Here is a 19,785-nt window from a genome sequence, read left to right as displayed (position 1 = left end):
AAAGGGGCAACATAAAGGGCCCAAGGAATTTTACACCAGTCAGCCTAACTTCAATACTGGGAAAAATGGAACAAATTATTAAATAATTAGTTTGTAAGCACTTAGAAGATAATAAGGTTATAAGTAATAGAGAACTTGCTTTGGTGAAGAACAAATCATACCAAACCAATCTGATTTCCTTCTTTACACAAGAATATAAGTACATTAGAATGGTCAAACCAAAGGCCCATCTAGCCCAGTATTCTGTTTCATGACAGTGTCCAATTCCAGATTCTCCCCAGAAGGAACGAACAAAACAGGGAATCATCAAACCTGTCGCCCATTCCCAGATTCTGACACACAGAGGTTTGGGACACCATTCCTACCCAATCTGGCTAATAGCCATTGATGGACCTATCCTTCATGAATTTATCTAGCTCTTTTTTGAACCGTGTTGAAGTCCTGGTCTTCACAGCATCCTCTGGCAAGGAGTTCCACAGGTTGACTGTGTGTTATATGAAGAAATACTTCCTTTTGTTTGGTTTAAACCGGTAACCTTTAATTTAAGTTGGTGATCCTTAGTTTTTGTGTGGTGGGAAGGAGTAAATAACTCTTCTTTATTCACTTATTCCACACCAGATATTATTTTATAGACCTGTCATATCCCCCCTTAGTTGTCTTTTTTCCAAGCTGAAAAGTCCCAGACTTATATCCTCATGTGGCAGCCATTCCATACCCCTCATTTTGTTACTGGTTAACTGGCCTAGTGGATGTGAGCAGGCGCTTGTGTATCAAATATATCTTTATTTTTAGCAAGGTTTTTGATATATCCCCACATGACATGCTCAAAAACCGAGTAGGGATATGTGGTCTAGATTAAATTATTACAAGGTGGATGCATAACTTACTGAAAGGTACTCAAAGAGTAGTTATTGATGGTTCATTGTCAAACTTGACGGGCATATTCAGTGGGGTCCCAAAGGGAGTCTGTCCTAGGTCTGCTGCTGTTCTCTATAGTCAATTACTTGGATAATGGAATGGGAGAGTAGGCTTATAAAATGTGTGGAAGATACCAAACCAGGAGGGGTTGCAAGCACTTTGGAGGATAGGAATAGAATTCAAAAGGAATTTAATACACTGGAGAAGTGGTCTGAAATCAACTGGAGAAAATTTAATAAAGACAAGAGGAAACTACTGTACTTAGGGAAAAAATACACAGCCAATGGCTGTGTCTAGACTTGCCAGTTTTTCCGGAAAATCAGCCGCTTTTCTGGAAAAACTTGCCAGCTGTCTACACTGGCCGCTTGAATTTCCGCAAAAGCACTGACTTCCTACTGTAAGAAATCAGTGCTTTTTGCAGAAATATTATGCTGCTCCCGTTCGGGCAAAAGTCCCTTTTGCACAAAACTTTTGTGCAAAAGGGCCAGTGTAGAGAGCTCAGATTTGTTTTGCGCAAAAAAGCCCCGATCAAGAAAATGGCGATCGGGGCTTTTTTGCGGAAAAGCGTCCGTGCCAATCTAGATGCTTTTTTCTGAAAATGCTTTTAACGGAAAACTTTTCCGTTAAAAGCATTTCCGGAAAATCATGCCAGTCTAGACGTAGCCCCAGGGTACAAGTACAATGCAGAATAAGTCATTAGATGCTATTACCGTAGAGCAGGGGTGGGCAAAAGGGCCTTTGGGGGCCGGATCGGGCCCACCAAGTGAGTTGATCTGGCCCATGGAGGTCCCACTGCTGCCCTGCCCCAGGTGTGAGTGGGAGGTGGGTGCAGGAGCGGGCTGGGGATTAGGGCACTGGCCTGGTGCAGCTCCCAGAAGGAACTGGTGGCTCTGTGCAGTCCTGTGCTTGCAGGCGCTACCCTGTCCCCACCGTCTCCATTAGCCATGATTCGCAGCCCCTGGGAACTGAGCCCGCATCTAGAGGCCACACACACGGCTCCAAGAGAGGGGGAAGGTGCGTGCACACCCTGAGCACTGCTCTCCCCGTCCCCTGCACCAAGCACGCAGGGGCTGGAGTGATTGAACCCCGGAAGTCCCTTTCGTTATCGGGCCCTGTGCGGCTCCAGGTTGCGGGGCAGCGGCAGGAGGGCAAGGAAAGCTCCTTGGAAACTGCCAGTCACAGATCCACCCCGCCGCTGCTGCTGCACTGTCAGGGCTGCGGTCACTCCCCGGGGCACTGCGCTCTCCCCGAGCTGCATCCATTCCACTTCCCCAGCCACACTCAGGAGCCCACCTCGTTCCACGAGGAGTAACGGCGGTTTGAATTAGCCTAATTTGAACTACCTACTCCGTGCCGCGTGTAGCCACAGGCACGGAGTCCGCACTAGCGGGGATTTAAAAATGGCGGCACTCAGCAAGATGCAAATGAAGCCCAGGATATTTAAATCCCGGGCCTCATATGCAATTTCGATTGCCTACATTAACCACCCTAGTTCAAATTAGGGTAGTAGTGTAGACATACCCTCTGTCTTCTCTTTTCTAAACTAAACAAACCCAGTTCTTTCAGCCTTCCTTCACAGTTCATGTTCTCTAGAACTTTTATCATTCCTGTTGCTCTTCTCTGGACCCTCTCCAATTTCTCCACATCTTTCTTGAAATGCGGTGCCCAGAACCGGACACAATACTCCAACTGAGGCCTAACCAGCGCAGAGTAGAGCGGAAGAATGACTTCTCGTGTATTGCTCTCACACACCTGTTAATACACCCCAGAATCACGTTTGCTTTTTTTGCCACAGCATCACACTGCTGACTCATATTCAGCTCGTGGTCCACTATAACCCCTAGATCCCTTTCTGCCGTACTCCTTCCTAGACAGTCACTTCCCATTCTGTATGTGTGAAATATGTATATTGTTCCTTCCTAAGTGGAGCACTTTGCATTCGTCTTTATTAAACTTCATCCTGTTTACCTCAGATCATTTCTCCGATTTGTCCAGATCATTTTGAATTATGACCCTGTCCTCCAGAGCAGTCGCAACCCCTCTCGGTCGTCGGATCCGGTTGTGGGACCCCATGACAGGGATTTTGAGATTTGGTGCCAGAGTTTGTTCTTTGCAGCAGTTACATCCCCTCTGAGGGCTCGGGACTCTGGAACTTCACCCTCTGGTCCCAGATCGCTCCAATGTGAGATGCTTTGAGTCCCTTGCCCAAGACATCTGTGTGGTAGGGGATTTGGAGAGGACCATGGGTGCCCTTCCTACCTAATGAAAGGAATAGCTGGCTGGCAGAGTCGGATACAGCTGAGGTTTAATTTAACTGTGTATATTGTATCAGTAACAGTATTGGGGCACTTAGGGCTGTGTCTAGACTACAGGGTTTTGTCGACAAAACTATACCTGCGTCTACACTATCTCCGCGTTCTGATGACAGTAAGTCGACAGAATGCAGCAGTTTTGTCAACAGCAGTAAACCTCGTTTTACGAGGAATAACACCTTTTTTCGAAAGTACTCTGTGCATTTTTAAACAGAACTGGTTGTAGTCTAGACACTCTTTTTCGACAGAGGCTTTGTCGACAGTATCTGTCGACAAAGCCTCTGTTGAAAAAGGCTTGCAGTCTAGACATAGCCTTAGAGTCTTGGATAAGCGTCTTTTAATGTTTTAAATCTAAATAAAAAATGGCTTTGGAAAATGTTAGTTGTGTTGGTGTTAGCGATGAGCAAACCATGGGGAATCAGAGAGTCAGAGAAAAGGGCAACATAGCGGTGTGGAGTCTGCAAAAGCAGGTTTGAGCATGAGGGTCATTTCTGCCACCCTGAGTCACCCCTACATTACTCTGGCTTAATGCTAGTGTAACCTTGTTGATTTCAGCGGAGTTACACCTGTGTGAAACTGGAGCAATTCAGTGGCAAAATAGGCCCATTATGTGTTATTGCTTTTCCCCCAGAGCGATTCAGTGGAGGCAGCAAGATTGTCTTGTTTTGCATTTTCTCTCAATGGGGGAAGCCGGTGTTGTCCTGTAAGGAGTCCCCTCGGAGCTAGGTGAAAAAGGAGAATTCAGAGGCAGATCTGAGTTTTAGAACTGCCAGCCCCAAGCGTTCAAAACCGATGAGTCAGGTCCCCAGAATAATGAGATTGGCTTGGAAATTGTGTGACTTCAAATGAATAAATACGTGTGGGGTGTTTGCAGCCTTGACAGTTCACATTTTCACACCTTTCTCTGCAGTGGTGAGCTCTCAACATGTACTTTATTTTTTGAATGTCAGATGAGGTGCTTACAAAATCAAATTACTCCAGGAGCTGGGACTTTAAGATAAAACATCAAATATTGAGAGACCAACGATAAAATTGCATGAGTTGGCAACACTGGGATTTTTGCAACTAAACACACAGTTGTTAACCAAAGCCTTGATCCAAATGCCCTGAATTTGGTGGGGGTGAAAAGGGTGAGGCCACAAAATTCTGGAGCTGAATTTTTCTGCTTGGAGTCAGGGCTGCCACCAGTACAACATGACCATGAGCTCCAGAACACACCCGTAATGTGAAAGGAGAAAGGAAATCGAGGCAGGCTGTGCATATTTTTTAGATACATTAAGTTGTATCATCATCTAGAGTCAGGCTGGTGACAGACTTTGCCTGGTCCTTGGCAATGGGGGGGGGGGGGGGGTGAGTGGGCCTTAGCTCTTCTTCAAAGAGGTGGAGCCTTGGAGCAAGGGGTGGGGCTCCATCGTTTTTGAAAACGGTACCTGGACTGTGCTGCATGGGGCTCTGGGAGTGATTTAAAGGGCCAGGGCTCTGGCTGCCACTGCTGCCCCATTTACCCCTCCCATCCCCGTCAGTGGCCCTGGCTTGTGTAAAGGAGGGTGCAGCAAAAAGGCTAATATACATGTGCGTCACCACTGCCCATTACTGGTGTGAACCTTAGTTTTGATGCCGAGTCTACTGGTTGCAGCCTATAAAGGACATTCCTAGCCCTTCACACTAGTGTCGCCAAATGGAGATCATCCTTCTGCGCCAATGAGAGGGACCCGTATTTAATAGTTGTGCATCAGAAATTTCCCCGCTACAACCATGAAGCACGTTTGGCCATTGAGCGGTATCCATTTAACATGTGTAACATCCCATGCCGGGAATCTCAGGCTCACTGGATGTTATAAACGACCGTTTCGGCTTCGTGCGACTTGGGGTATTTGCATACGGAGGGGACCGTAAGTTTCGAGAATAAAAGAACAACAAAAGCTGATTAATTACTGCACAAGCTAAATTAAAAAAGAGAGGAAAAATTAGAAAAGTTGTTTCCCCATTATATTTCCAAACAAAATGAGCATTTTATAGCTCGCGCAAATGGTTCCCTGGAAAGCACTTTCGCTTCCTAATTGTTCATAAATTTCCTGACAGGTGGTTACACAGTAGGTGAAACATCGTTATTTTCATTTTTATTGCATACAGCATCTTAACGAGCAGATCTGGAGCAAAAGGGTGCATGCAATATCAGTGTGAGGTCCCGGGCAAAAAGGGCATTTCTGTGGGATCGTAGGCTGGTTACTTCCTGCTTTAGCAGGCCACTCTCTTCTGCAAAGTTCGAACGTGTGTTCTGAAGTCTCACTTGCTTTAATTGGACGGAGGCATCTGCTTATGTGGTTTACTGAATTGAGGCCAATTGACCTAAAGTTCGGCAAACTTGGGCGTGAAGCCTCTGAAACTATGCAACAGTCATTGGCCTGGAAGGGGTGGTGGATGGAGTCTTCATGACTTCCACTGTCTAAGCTCCATGAGTAAAGGCCATATTGGAAACTTCCTGAGTTTAAAATCTGGTGCCAGTTTTGAAAATTCAGAGTAGAATGAGAAGATCCCATTTTCAAGAGTTTTCAGATTTTTTGGGAAGTTTTTTATTTTATTTTATTTTATTTTATTTTATTTTATTTTATTTGAACGCCTATGCCCATCCTCAAAAACTCTCACGGCCTGACAACATCCCAGTCCACCCTTGCCCAGAGCCAGTTTTCCAAAGCTGGGCACGTAAAGTTTAGCACCTACCATTATATTTAGACACCTAATAAAACTGGCCAGAGTTTTAGTGGGATGATCTCTTAGGATATGTCTAAACAGCAGCGTTATTTCAGAATAACTGACGTTATTTCGCAATAACACAGTGCGCGTCTACACAGCAAGTCATTATTTCAAAATAATGTCGAGCTGGAGGACTTCTTACGACTTCTGTAACCTTCATTTAATGAGTGTTCTTCCTTTGACTTCCTGCTGTGTAGACAGCGCCAAAAGCTGAAATAAGCTCTTTTGACTTCAGCTACATTACTGACATTTAAAAGGCTGGTGCGCAGTGTGGGGGACCTGGCACGAGCCGGGAATCAGCTGTCCCAGCTTGCTCAGGGTCCGTCCCCCCTCCCCGCCCCCCCGCTGTGCTTCATCGTTTTAAATGTATTAAGAATTGGGAGGCTCTTAATACATTGAAAAGGCAGAGCCGCAGCGGAGTTAGCTGCCAGCCCTGATGTGGTTCCATTGACTAGTTGATTAAACAAAATGTAACATCGCTATTCTGGACTTCAGATCATTGTAGCAATAGATTTGCAGGTGAATGAGAAACCTTGATGCTACTGACCTGCTTGAAACCAAAGTACGTGTTGCACTGCTTTGGGGTAAAATCCTGGCCCCTTGAAAGTTAATGGGAAAATAGCCATTAATTGGAGTGTGGACGGGATTTCACCTGCTGGGCCGTTAGCCCTGATTCAGCAAGGTACTGAAGCACTGCCTAATGCTCCCATTCTAGTGCGTGTTTCCCAGTTTCATCTTCTCACATCTGCCCTGACCCTCTAAGCTGCAAGTAAGGTCCTGAGCCTCAGGTCTGAGTTGCGTGGAGCTGGACTATGCAGGTGTTTAAAGCTAGGCATATGCTTAAGTGCACTGCAGAATCAGGCTGTACATTCGGCCGTAAGACCGCACTGCATCAAAGCACGTAAGCCAATGCTAAAGTCCCATTCATGTCAGCCAGACTTAAGGATCTGCCAGAGTGCTTTGCTGAAGCAGGGCCCACGGGGTCTTACTTTAAACATCCAGGTTTGAAAATAGTGTCACTGGATTTTAGGTTTCATGGAAATCTAGCTAGAGAAAGGATTTTGGTTGGTTCATTCACTGGTTGCTTAGTTGGTGAAATGACCAGGGTTGCAGAGTTGTGAAATGGGTCTCTTAACGTTTCCCCAGACCTGTTTTCAAGCACTGGTTTAGAGACAGTGGAGGATAAGCAAGACAGTATCATAACTGGAGAATAGCTAGTGGGTAGAAAACTCTCTTCCGAAGCTGCCGGTATGAATTGTTTGAACGTATCTTCCCCATGAAATATATTTTTACCAGAGGACACAGGAGAGGATGGCAGGGAAGGTGAGTATTTAACAACAAAATTGAAACCAAACTAAAATGCCTTTAGCGCGTGAGCGATGGCTGCATAACTTGCCTGCCTGAGAAATTTGACAAAAATCATTTTGTTGACCAAACTCTGGCTGTCAGATGCATTTAATCTATTATCTTGATAAAATCAACTCTGACGATGCTCTCAGATTGTGCTGTCATCAAAATTGATTTTATCAAACAAGATAATCTTTGATGTCAACAAGTGACACTTTGTTAAAACTCTAATCCGCCCCCCTCCCTGCAGGCTAAATGGGATCCTGAGACACAATTATACATTGTCACTTCCCCCACTCCACCTCACTGCTAAGGTCCCCCAAACCAGAAACAAATTGCAAGAGGTTAAACTGGGGTGAGCATCTTTGAAGCCTGCAAATGCCTTCATCCCTGCAAAGAGCAACTACGCTTAGATGGCCTGGTTATTCAGCACCCTGGCTGATCGGTGCATGAAAATGGTGTGCACAAGCGCATCCCTTTGTATTTGACACATTGGTGTGTGCTTGATTGCGCGTGCCAGCCTGCCTGTTGGGATTTTCAAAAGAATCTGTGGAGTTAGGCACGGAGCTCTCATTGAATGTCTATAAGAAGGAGCTGGGGTGTAAATTGTTTAGGCCCCACTGAAAATCTTGGATCAGACGATAGTGTCTGTGAATAGCTTGGGTAATTTGCTTACCATAAATAGAAGGCTTTCTGAAGATCAGGCCTGTGCAGAAAGCCAGCCCAAGGTTTATGGGCCACTGGAATCCCACATCGACCCTGTTTTGATGACGTAAGCTTCAGGGGGTAGCCAAGTTAGTCTGTTAGGGTATGTCTAGACTAGACATACCCAAATGAAAAAACGATTTAAATCATCGCCGCTTCATTTAAATTAAAATGGCTGCCACGCCGAGCTGATCAGCTGTTTGTCGACTCAGCCCGCTAGTCTGGACGCTCCGTGGTCGACATCAAAGGCATTTGTCGACCGCCCTGGTAAACTTCATCCCACGAGGCATAACAGGGCGGCTGACAAATGCCTTTGATGTCAACCGCAGAGCGTCCTGATTAGTGCGCTGAGCCGACAAACAGCTGATCAGCTCAGTGCGGCAGCCATTTTAATTTAAATGAAGTGGCGATTATTTAAATCGCCGCTTCATTTGGGTATGTCTAGTAAACTAATCAACATGGCTCTGGCGACAGAGCCATGTAGTCTAGACATACCCTTTGGGTATGTCTACACTAGCCCCCTAGTTCTAACTAGGGAGGCTAATGTAGGCATTCGAAGTTGCAAATGAAGCCCGGGATTTAAATATCCCGGGCTTTATTTGCATGTTCCCATCCGGTCGCCACTTTTAAATTCCACTAGTCCAAAGTAACTGCCCGCGGCAACACACGGCAGTGAAACGGTAATTCGAACTAAATCCTTAGTTCGAAATAACTGTTAATCCTCATGGAATGGACTTAGTTCGAATTACCGTTTCACTGCCGTGTGTAGCCGCGGGCAGTTACTTCGGACTAGTGGAATTTAAAAATGGCGACCGGACGGGAACATGCAAATAAAGCCCGGGATATTTAAATCCCGGGCTTCATTTGAAACTTTGAATGCCTACATTAACCTCCCTAGTTCGATCTAGGGGGCTAGTATAGACAGACATACCCTTACAGAAAAAAACAACAAATAGTCTGGTAGCACTTTATAGATTAACAAAACATGTAGATAAAAATGTCCGGTATTTTCTAAATACAATGTAATGTAGATTGTGATGTAATGTCAAGTGTGTCTGGTATTTTTGTTGAAACCATCTTGCAACCCTTGTTGTTTCAAAAGTTAATCCTAGATAAATTCAGTCCAAACCTCCCTCTCCCAAACACAAACTTCAGAAATCGTGCACAATGTGAAAGCCTTGCGTGTTTATCTGTGTTAAATCAAATTCCCCAGGAGATTTCCCTCTGAGTTGCCAACCTGCTTGGACAATGTTTGACTCCTTTGTTCCACTGACTACTTCATCAGTGTTTCCAGCTGTGCCTGCCTGTTGCTTACCATCACCTCTGTGCATTCTCTCATTCAACTCTCTGTGCCGCAAACACTTCCTTCGTCTCTTTGATTTTTGTTTTTTTGGTATTGCCTTTTTCCCCAGCCTTGCTCTGCATTTTGCTGCTTATTTCAATGGTTTTCAGCCTTTGGTCCGCGCACCTCTGGGCACCCACAGAACTATGTTGAAGGGTCTGCAAGAGGAGGTTGTCATCATAGAACAGTTGTTTACAATCTGCGACCCCATAAGGGTCGGCTGACTGTGGCTATGCTTTTCAAGAGATGTGAATGGTTATGTGTATGTTCCTCTTCTCTATATGTTTTTAGCAGGTTTTATGTCCCTCTGGGGTCTCGTATTTTAAATGTGTATATATATGTGTATTGTGTTTAAAATTTTTGTAAGCCGCCTCGAATATTTTTAATAGAGTGGCAGGGTAAAAATATTTAAATAAATAAATAAATAAAACGGGTAAGCCTCACGCGCTTACCGATTGCAGTTAACCGGTAGGGGCTGAAGACGCTCCCTGCTTGCTGTGGGCCGGGGGTTGCTCCAATCCCACAGGGCCCCCCACAGGTAGGGGGCGCTCCAACCTGACCGGAGCAGCACTTGTCGGCAATGAGCCTGGCCCGGGTGTGTAGGGTTGCCAGGTGTCCGGTATTGGCCCGGACAGTCCGGTTTTTTGAGGCTTTTGTCCGGTAAAAAAACCAGAAAATACTGGACACGTAAAATGTTCGGTATTTTCAGTTTGTCTGGGATGGAAGGCTGCTTGGGACATTCCTCACCTGCTGCGTCTGGCAGGGGCGGGGAAAGCGGTGAGCAGTGAGCATGGGAATTTAAAGGCGCGGTGCCTTTTTTTTTTTCTCAACCAATTTTTTTCCCGCCATGTTTGATATTTTTTGTAAAAGTATCTGGCAACCCTATGGGCGTGCCGCAGACAGATGTGCTCCAGTCCAGCTGGAGCAACTCCTGTTCACGTTGGGCGAGGGGACTGTTCCAGATCAGCTGGGCTGGAGTACCCTCTGCCCCGTGCCTGTCCCCCCTTTAATCAGTTAATTGCTTAAACATTAAGTTTAACTGGTTAACTAGTGAAACAGGATTTTACATCCCTAGTCTACACTTCCATTTGGAACATTTTAAGGGCTCACCAATGAAAAAAAGATTGAAAACCACTGGCCTGTTTTGACTGCCATTGCATTAGCGGAGGGATCTGGTCTCTGACAGCACCTGGGTGCTTTAATGATAAGCCTGCCTTATGACCTAGAGGGGAAGCAGTTTCTAGCTTCAGCAACAGTGGCACTGTTATTCTCCTTAGGCCATGAGCCCCTAACGGATGCAAACAGGGCCACAGACATAGGATAAAACAGGACATGGTAATGGCTCTGTATTTTCACCTATCAGCAGTGACATTAACGCGGGTCTTGCTTTTTTGGAATATGTCCATACAGCACAGATGCAATTTCAGGCAACATGGTCACAATCAATTTTTCTGATGAAAAAACCCCTCCTCATTCGAAATTGTGTCACCGGCAATTTGTTTACATCTCCCATCCTGATGCATTTTACTTATTGTATTTGAGCTCTTTCGGTAGAAACGAACCACTTGTTTCCTTGACAGCAAAGAGGATCTGACCTCAGCAGAGCAGCCTACAGAACTGTTCAGAAGCTTACATTGTGTGATGGTTGGGGGAGAAATGTTCAGCACAAATTAGATCAACAGGAAGCTTAGAAGCCACACAGACAGCTTTGACAACATGACTCCTAGCATGAAAGGAGTGGGTGATATCTGCAAGGAGCTAAGAAACCCTGGCGCTCCCTCGGTGGAAGGCAGAACTCTTGCTCCAATAAAATAAAATAAAATATTGTGAAAGGTCATCCTCCTTTAATAGAACAGCAAAGTCAGAGCATCACGTTCGGATAGCAGGGAATCTGCAGACTGAGAATAAGTCTGCAGCATTCGAAGCAAACTGCTCCCCCTAAGGGCTCAGAGAGGAAGTTTTCCACCTTGGGGACCACCAGCTAATGAACTGAGCTCAAAGGAAGGGTGCAAAATCATTAAAAAACCACTGAGTGAATGATAAAACCATTCTAACCCCTTCTCTGTTTTGCGGTGATGCAACGGGGTTGAGTTTGATTGTCCCTAACAAGACAGATTGCCCATTCATGGCCATCCTTTGTAGCTGAGAAGTAATTAACCACTTGCGAAATGACAGTTTTCAAATGGAAAGTCTGACTGGAGCCTCCTCCAGAAATAATGATGCGGCGGGTGTCGCAGCAGCGAAAGACAAAAGCTCTTTGCTGTGTTTTGCAACCACCTCTCCCGTTTGTGCTTCAGTCCAATTTGGTAGCTGTGACAATTAATTTCCTCTGCGGCTAGCGTGTGTGTGTGTGAGAGACACAGAGAGAAAGAGCAAGTCCTAGAGGATTACTGGCCATGAAAGTCCTACGAGCAGTCACTGCTGCTATCAAGCCTGTGTATTTTTAGTAAGCTGCAATATTGGCGGGGGCTTGGGTAGAGCTATAGTGTGCGGCTAAGACTGCTAATGCCTCAACAGGGCTGACTCAAGGGTTTTTGGTGCCCTAGGCAAACTATGACTTGAGCACCTCCTGCCCATTAATAGCGCATGCGATGACATCGTAGTAACGTACATCTGGTCGGTGCTAATGTGTTTTAGCATTTCAACGTTCCCATAAATCTATTTTAAAAATTAAACAGAAGGCCAGGGCTTCTGCAATTAGAACTCAAAGGAATGTGTACGTTAAGTGGTATTTGTTAGCATTAGCAGTCAGATGTTAAAAATCAGGGCTTTACTGTTACTTTAACAGTAATCATATATATAGTAGCCCAATGTCTGTGACTCTGTAACGCTGAAATGCTGGCTGTTCCGTCTGGGCCGCGCTGTTGCAGTCACATCCTTCGCCTCATGCTGTGGCTCTCGGCTGACTTCTGCACCGCTCAGCCGGGCTGCCGCGGGGGAGCAAGCAGCGCAAGCAGCCGTTTGGGGGCCGCGGTCCTCCTGTGCTGCATGGGAAGCGCGGGGCCCAAAAGGCCTCTTGCACTGCTTTCTCCTCTGCGGCGGCCCGGCTGAGTGGCGCAGAAGTCAGCTGAGCACCACGGCAGGAAGGGAAGGGGGTGGGGCAATGACTTACATGGCCAGGGGGCGGGGCCTGGACGAGCGTGCATCCCCGACGGAGACAGAGGAGAGCAGAGAAAGAGTGAGAGGCAGGAGGGGGAGAAGAGAAAGAGAGAGATGGAGAGAGAGGCAGAAGGCAGAGGAGAGCTGACAGAGAGAGGGGGAGGCAGTAGGAGGAGAGAGAGAGAGAGAGAGAGACGGAGTGAGAGACTGGAGGCTCAGGAGAGAAGACCGACGTGGAGGAGAGACCTGAAAATCCTGTTTTATGATGGGCTAATTGGCTAGTAATCTCCAGTAAATACACAATCTTAATCTGACAGGGACTTGAGATTCCCCTTTTACAATCTCTTACCAAATTTTTCAAAAGCTTTAGGGGGTAGCTGAGTTAGTCTGTACAGAATAAACTGAAAAAACAACCAGTGGATTGGTAGCACTGTATAGACTAACAAAACATGTAGATGGGATCATGAGCTTTCATGGGCACAGCCCACTTCAGATGACCAAAGTGAAAGGGGATGGCAGGGGCCATGTCCCTCCACATAGGACAGCCCCAGCCCCAAGCTCCTGCCCCTCAGATGCCTGATTCATAATGCAACATTGCTGGCTGTTCCCCTTCATCAGGGAGTGAGGGGAAAGTGCCCAGTCTGCTGCATCCCTCACTCTGGCTGGGGGACACAGAGGGCAGATGAGCCGGACCTGCCCCACTCAGAGGACATGCGCCCCTCCCCTGGCAGTGCCCGCTGGAGCTGCAGCAGCCGTGGAGAGACGTTTCTCACATGGCTCCAAGCCGCTGCTGTGAGAGCGCACTGGAGTCGTCCTCTCTCCACAGGGCAGCCTGCACCCTGAACCCCTCCTCCCTAGCCCCGCCCCAGAGCAATGATTCAAATCAAGCATGGACATTTTCATTTTATTTTCCAAAAAAAAAAAAAAAAAAAAAATTGAGTTGAGGACCCGAGCAACTTCTAGTAAATAATCTAACTCCGCTCCTGACATGGCAGTGATGCACTGTTTTACAAGTACGATCTTAGATACCTTCATTTAAAAGAGATAACGTATTCATATATATTGTAAATAGAGGAAAACATCACTCCCGCCTAGCTCACGGGAGTTAAATAACAACGTGGCCTTTACTCTGTGCAGGTTGAACCTCTTAAATCCGGAGCTCTCTGGGCCAGCAACATCTGTGGTCAGGCAGGGCAGTAACGGGGCAGCCGAGGAGTCCCATCCCTGGGGTGACCTGGTCAGGCAGGGCAGTAACGGGGCAGCCGAGGAGTCCCGTCCCTGGGGACACCTGGTCAGGCAGGGCAGTAGCGGGGCAGCCGAGGAGTCCCGTCCCTGGGGAGACCTGGTCAGGCAGGGCAGTAGCGGGGCAGCCGAGGAGCGTGGCAGCAGTGGGGCTGCCTACAGCCGGTGCGTCCGGGAAGCCCCAGCCAGCTGCCAGCAGTGTATCCAAGCCCTATAGCAACAGGGCTGGAGCCCAGTGGAAGTGGGGTTGGAGCGAAACCAGCCAGAGGGAGGGGCGGTATCCTGGGGGCCATGGCAGGGGACCTCTCCAATCCGGCAAATACCCTCCGGACCAGGGAGGTCCAATCTGTAGTTTCTTTCTGCTTTGGGTAACTTTAGATTTGGGGGGTTTTTTTAGGACAGAAGGTCCCTTCCATGTGGTGCAGTTGGGGCTGGATGTACAAGTTGCTGAACATGCTTGTCCGAACGCCACAAAGGCCTTCACATTAATCATGTAAATGGACTTTCCCTTCCTTGATTGCCTCCCTGCTCACCTGCGTTAAATGACACACGTGCCTCAGCTCTTGGCTGGATCAGGCCCTGATGCTCAGCACCATGCCTGATCCAGGCTTGTGTGGTGCTCTGTCCAAAGGAGCCCACGCAGTACTTACCATTACACGTTACCTGGCAGCTGAAAGTTGCACAGCTCTTTATAATCGCAGATGTTAATAAATTAAGCCTCGCGATGTCATTGCCATCATCCTTAATTAATTAATAATTATCTCAGTTGTTTGTATTCTTACATTAGAACCTAGTGCTTACAGATCTTAATCAGGGGCCCGGGCACCCTTTTGCTAAGCCTCTGCTTCCGAGACTAGCCGCACGATGCTGCAGGTGGGTGAAATAGACAAGTGGCTGAAAGAAGAGAGCGAGGTAGCAGCAACAGCACATTTTCGTGCAGCCTCGCTGTGGTTATTCCCTTTGTCTAGCCAGTAGCAACGGATGAGGTAGTAAAAGGGACACTGCAAAGGAGGACATATCTTTCCCTACTCCAGGGTGTGTCTAGACTACAGGGTTTTGTCGACAAAAGTCCACATCTAAAGAACTCCGCCTACATCTACAGAACTCGGCAGTTTTGTTGACGGCGGTAAACCTCATTCTACGAGGAATAACACCTTTTGTCAACAGAGTTCTGTCGACAGAAGGCGTTATTGCATCTCCACTGTCCTTTGCGTCTACACTCTCATGTCGACAAAGCGGCTTGCTTTGTTGACAGAACTGGATGTCGTCTAGATGCTCTTTGTCGACAGAAGCTTTGTCGACAGTATCTGTTGACAAACCCTCTGTCGACAAAAGCCTGTAGTCTAGATGTACCCTCACTGTCATCCTGGATTGTTTCATAAGGAAGCAGTTTAGGAAGACAGTTGACGTGAAGTTGATAAACCAAGTTCCAGCCCACGAAAGCTTATACCCAAATAAATCTGTTAGTTTTTGGGGGTACGACAGGACTCCTCATTGCTTTTGCTAAAACAGACTAACATGGTTACCCCTCTGAAATTTATATGTTGCTTGCAGGGTCACTGTCTATTTTTCTTGGCTCAGACAACGCAACTCAGTGGAGTCAGTTTCACTTTCCGGTTGCTGAAATATTTGGGTATCAAGCACCAAAGAGGAAATGTCTATGGGTTTATGAACTGAGATAGAAATGTAGCCGTGTTAGTCTGGGGTAGTTGAAGCAAAATGCAGGACAATGTAGCACTTTAAAGACTAACAAGATGGTTTATTAGATGATGAGCTTTCGTGGGCCAGACCCACTTCCTCAGATCAAATAGTGGAAGAAAGTAGTCACAACCATATATACCAAAGGATACAATTAAAAAAAATGAACAAATATGAAAAGGACAAATCACATTGCAGAACAGAAGGGGGATGCGGGGGGGTGGGAAGGGGGAGGAAGGAAGGTAAGTGTCTGTGAATTGCTGATATTAAAGGTAGGGAGAGTGGGATGTTTGTGAGTTAATGGTATTACAGGTGATAATTGGGGAAACTGTCTTGGTAATGGGTGAGAAAGTTCAAAGTCTTGTTAAGTCCTTGGTGATAAGTGTCGAATTTTAACATGAATGACAGTTCAGAGGATTCCCTTTCAAGTGCAGATGTAAAAGGTCTTTGTAGCAGAATGCAGGTGGCTAAGTCATTTAGAGAGTGTCCTTTCTGGTTAAAGTGGCAAGAAACTGTTTTCTCTTTGTGATCTTGTCTGATATCTGTTTTGTGGGCATTAATCCTTTGGCGAAGTGTCTGAGATGTTTGTCCAATGTACATAGCAGACGGACACTTTCGGCACATGATAGCATAGATTATATTTCTGGATGCGCAGGAATATGTGTTCTTGATCTTATAACTTACTTGGTTAGGTCCAATAATGGTATCAGCAGAATGAATATGTGGACAAAGCTGGCAACGGGGTTTGTTGCAAGGGAAGGTACCAGGGTTGGTATTAGTGTGGTATGTCCTGTGGTGGTTGGTAAGAATCATCTTGAGGTTAGGTGGTTGTCTATATGAGACTATGAGTCTGTCTCCCAGAGCCTCTTTGAGTATGGTATCCTGTTCCAATATAGGCTGTAGTTTATTGATAATGTGTTGGACAGGTTTTAGTTGGGGGTTGTAGGTGATGACAAGTGGTGTTCTATTGTTGGTTTTCTTGGGTCTGTCTTGAAGTAGATGGTTTCTAGGTATTCGTCTGGCTCTGGTTTATGAACTGATTTTTTTTAAGGAAACATTTCTTTTGTTTTTGTTTTTGTGGAATACAAATGATGGGCCAGATTTCAATTGATGGTGTCCTTTTAAATATTTCTGTGATCTCACTAATCTGTATTCATATTCTTGATCCATGTTGAATGAGCTCAGAATTGCTCCATTGTGTGTCATAGACTCTGTTTTGCTCACAGAGATTCTCCTTTATATGTCCAGAGCTTTTGGAGCAGGAGGGCCTGCATTCTGTTTCTGCATAGGTAGCAGGTTTAAAACAAACAAAAGGAAGTTTTTCTTCACTCAACGCATAGTCAACCTGTGGAACTCCTTGCCAGAGGATGCTGTGAAGGCCAGGACTTCAACACGGTGCAAAAAAGAGCTAGATAATTCATGGAGGATAGGTCCATCAATAGCTAATAGCCAGATTGGGTAGGAATGGTGTCCCAAGCCTCTGTGTGTCAGAATCTGGGAATGGGCGACAGGTTTGATGATTCCCTGTTTTGTTCGTTCCTTCTGGGGAGAATCTGGCATTGGACACTGTCATGAAACAGGATACTGGCCTAGATGGGCCTTTGGTCTGACCCAGTCTGGCCATTCTTCTGTCCTTATGCTATTGCTTGGAGAATCTAAGCTCTTATAGACCTGTGGCTGAGAGACAACTGCAAGGTCTTGTGTGACCGTGGACTCTAAAGATACAGAAGAGATTAAGGCTAAAAGTTTAACTCTTTGCTGTTCAAGGGACATGCATCTGATTCTCAGAGGTTGACCGCACTTGAGATAGGTGCCTAATTATGGATTTAGGTGCCTAACATTAGAAAGCTGAAAGTCTTGCCCAAGGACATCCAGTGAATCGGTGGCAGAGCCTAGAAAAGCACCCGTGAGTAGTCCCTGCTTGGCTCTTCTTCTGGCTGTATTGTTGTGAACGGAACCATGGTTCCTCAGGATTCCCAGCCGCGGCTAGTCACTGCTGTCTGCGAGGGTGTGTCGACCCTGCAGATGGAGGTGTGATTGCTGCCCGTGTGGTCACACCCAAGCTGGCATGTGTCTATGAAGCGTGTCGATTTTGTGACACAAAATCAAGTAAATCGGTTATCTGCTTAAATGAGAGCGGGTGGGGGCGCTCTGGCCGGGCTGGCACGCTCCCCCCTGCGACACGCTGCCTCGGCCAGACCGGGCCCCCCACAGAGGGGGATGTCATGAGTAGTGCTGGATCGCCTCTCAGTCAAGGGGAGCCCTGTCTGGCTTGACCAGCCCCCTGTCCACTGCGAGTGGGTGACTGCTCCAACCCCCACCAGTTAACCGTAAAGCTGACGGGTGAACTGGTTAACCATTCACAGCCCTCGTCTGGTTCTGGGGCGAGCGCAGCCCCACACAGACAGCTGCTCTGGCTGGTCAAGGAGGAAATACAGTCTTGTGACTAAAACCTGGGCCTGGATCTCGCAGTTGCTTCCCAATTGTGCCACCGATTTCCAATGTGCCCTTTGGCTTGTCACTTGATCTCCCCATCTAAGTCTATAAAAATGGGGATACTGACACTTCCTTGTACTGTCTTGTCTATGGGGTGGGGAGGTGGTCACTTAGGCTTTGTCTACACTGCCAGAGACATAAGGATCTTGCGCAAAAGGTTTTTTTTGCGCAAAACGGAAGCGGCTACATTGCTTCTTTGTGCGCAAAAAACCCCTTGCGCAAAAAGAATCAGCAGAAAATATGCTAATGATGTTGCGACTTATGCTAATGAGTTCCTCAGCATATTTTCTGTCACAAAAACCGATGGTGAAGACAAAGCCTTACTCTGGGTATGTACAGCACCTAGCGTAATGGGGCCTTGATCTCGGCTGAGCTCTCCAGGCGCTACGGTCACACAAGCAATAAGAAAGGGGAAAGGTAAAAGACACAAGGGAAACGAGGCATCAAGTGGCAGATTTGTGTCTGCTCATTTCTACTGCTGCTTCTCCTCCTCTGTAAAGGAAACAAATGCATTAGAGCTGATGAGTCCCTCGTCAGAGCTCTGACCCAGCCAGCGCTTTTTATAGAAACTTTTACTTCCCTCGCTGAGCTTAACTGGAGTCGTTAATATATTTCGCCTTCCTTTGCTGGCTTCTCACATGCCATCTAATTAGCTCCTGGATGGTGACATCTCCAACAGCTCCGTCCTGCCGGTGCAGGAGCCGAGCTGGGCTTGGAGAGGCTGACAGAGGTATAAATGGAAAGTGCTTTATATAGCAACGGAAGGAGGGGAAAGAGGGCGGCTGTTAGATGCGGTTTGCGTCCGACCTTTGCTGGGGTGACGGCCATGCTTCCTGGCATGGCTGGTGGACGGCACGGCCGCACTGCTTTTCCAGGTGCTGCATCCTCGACAGCTTGAGGGGGCTGCATGGGCTTCAGGCTCTCTGAAAGAGCCAGAGACACTTGAGAGTCTGAGAGTGTTGTAAGGGTCAGGAGAGCTCCCCAGAGAACTGAAGGGAGCCTGAAATACCTGGGAAGAATCAGAGAGCTGGGAAGGGAGCTGGAAGGACCAGAGAGAAAGACTGAGATGGTTGGGGCAACACTTAAGAGGCTCAGGCTGCGGGCTCGTATATCAGCAATGGACCTTTACCTGTGCTAAGGTAGAATACCTAGAGAATACTCCCACAATGCGGCCACAGAGCCTCTAGGCTGCGCCGCTGCAGATATATGGCAGAGCCAGATGGACGGTCCAGCCTCCGTCCCGTCTGGCTTGAACCAAGCGGAGACGCGTGGAGAGCTCTAGGAGGAGGCGATAGGTCCAGCAGGCAAGAAAGGAACTAACGACGAACCTGAAGAGAGCCATGGCAGCTGCACTCGCAGAAGGAACGTGCTCCCACACTAGGGGAGAATCAAGTGCCTAGCTCCGGGGGCGCAGCCAGAGAGCTCTCACGAGCACTCGCTCAGCACGGAAGAGCCGGGACTCAGGCAGTGTGTGCTGCCCCCTCCCCCGCCGCATCCCAGAGCGATGGAGAGAGAAGGACCACACCCTCAGAGCACAGAAGGAGCCGAGAGAGGACTCTGAGCTAGAAAAGTGCCTCTGGAGTAGGCAGAGAGAGAGGTTTGTGCTACCTGTGACGACAACACAACACTGGAAGGAACACGATGCGGGGCCGCTTTTACTGCGTTTTCTCGGAGAGTTGGATCGAAGTGCTGGCAGGCAGCGCCAGCTGCAATGGGAGCTCCCTGCCAATGCGCATCCCCGCGGCATGGGGCCAGCCACATTGCTCCAGCCTCAGCTCTGGCCTAGAGTCACCACCCCTAGGGGTAGAAGGGCCATGTGCTTGCCATGGCCTCTGTCCTCCAGCTCTGGTGTAGTTCTGAGGGCAGCTTTTG

The 19,785-nt window shown here is 47.4% G+C and overlaps 1 protein-coding gene across 3 annotated transcripts in view; it reads left to right on the top strand.

Moving 5' to 3' along the window:
- OPCML (opioid binding protein/cell adhesion molecule like) overlaps nucleotides 1-19,785 on the top strand; it is a 1,026,659-nt gene that overhangs the window by 836,383 nt on the left and 170,491 nt on the right. The window lies entirely within an intron of this gene.

The sequence above is a fragment of the Pelodiscus sinensis genome, chromosome 26 (assembly GCF_049634645.1).
Source record: "Pelodiscus sinensis isolate JC-2024 chromosome 26, ASM4963464v1, whole genome shotgun sequence".
Lineage (NCBI taxonomy): Eukaryota > Metazoa > Chordata > Testudines > Trionychidae > Pelodiscus > Pelodiscus sinensis.
This window is presented reverse-complemented; position numbering and strand designations above follow the sequence as displayed.